Raw genomic sequence first — 1119 nt, 5'->3', positions numbered from 1 at the left:
AAACAATGAACATAGTATGCATAAGGACAGTCCTTCATAAAGAGAGCTTATAAAGCATTCCATTCTCCTCTCATATTGCTAACACCATCATACCCTTGAACATGAATGTTAGAAACATCAAGGTTATGTCGAGAAAGTATATCACATATTGCTTCCTTAAGAGTTAAAGATGTGGTGTCTTTAACATGTGCCACATCAAATCTCTCTTGTATTAAACCAACTTTATCAACAAATCTTAATACAAGGGCCATTTGTTCCTTTTTTGACTCATCACGAGCTTCATCAACAACGATACAAAATTTGGAATCACCAATTTCCTCACGAATACTCTTTTTCACCATACTAGAAAGAATTTGCAAGAGCTCTTTTTGAATTTGATGTGAAGTATACTTGCAATTTTGTGGAGCATTTTCCAACACAACTTTTGCAACTTCATCATTGTAGGATGCTAAAAGTTTCAATGACTCAAGAAAGTTACCTTGATTTCTTGATTTTCTACTTTCGTCGTGACCCCTAAAAGCACAAGCTCGTAGTGTTAACCAACGAACAATGTCAATTGAAGTCTTGAGTCGTAACCGATTATTCATTCTTTAACTTGAACTTTGCACTTGAATAACATTTCTAATATGACCATCTTGATTCAACAAGTCTTGACAAGCTTTCATTGCATTGTTGTATGGGGAGCAAGGATCCTTCCCTATGTGTTTAAGAAAGGAACAATGTTTTCCATTCCTAACTTTCTTCCAATTTCTAAAACCCATAGAAATAAAGACAAGTGATCCGGGACGTCCACTTAGTTTTTTACTAAAAAGGTAACATGGTAAGCAATATGCGGCATCTTTAGATGGTGAATATTCTAACCATGATGGAAATATGCTAAACCAAGTATGTTGAAACCTTCTCGGATGATCCTCTTTAGATGGTGCATCCACTTGATTTGGTGGATATTGCCAAATCGGAGGATGCTTTCCAGGATCGCGTTCCAAAGAATTTTCAAAACCATGATGCTCTTCAATTGTTGGATTCTCAAGAACTGTTTCAGATTCAGATGTCGGGATTATAATTTCTTCATCTCTCTCTTCTCTTTCAATTTCGCATGCTTTCCTTTTGAAAAAAGAA

Source organism: Lathyrus oleraceus, chromosome 5 (assembly GCF_024323335.1).
Source record: "Lathyrus oleraceus cultivar Zhongwan6 chromosome 5, CAAS_Psat_ZW6_1.0, whole genome shotgun sequence".
NCBI classification, from domain to species: domain Eukaryota; kingdom Viridiplantae; phylum Streptophyta; class Magnoliopsida; order Fabales; family Fabaceae; genus Lathyrus; species Lathyrus oleraceus.
The sequence above is the reverse complement of the archived record's forward strand: the minus strand, read 5'-3'. Positions refer to the sequence as shown.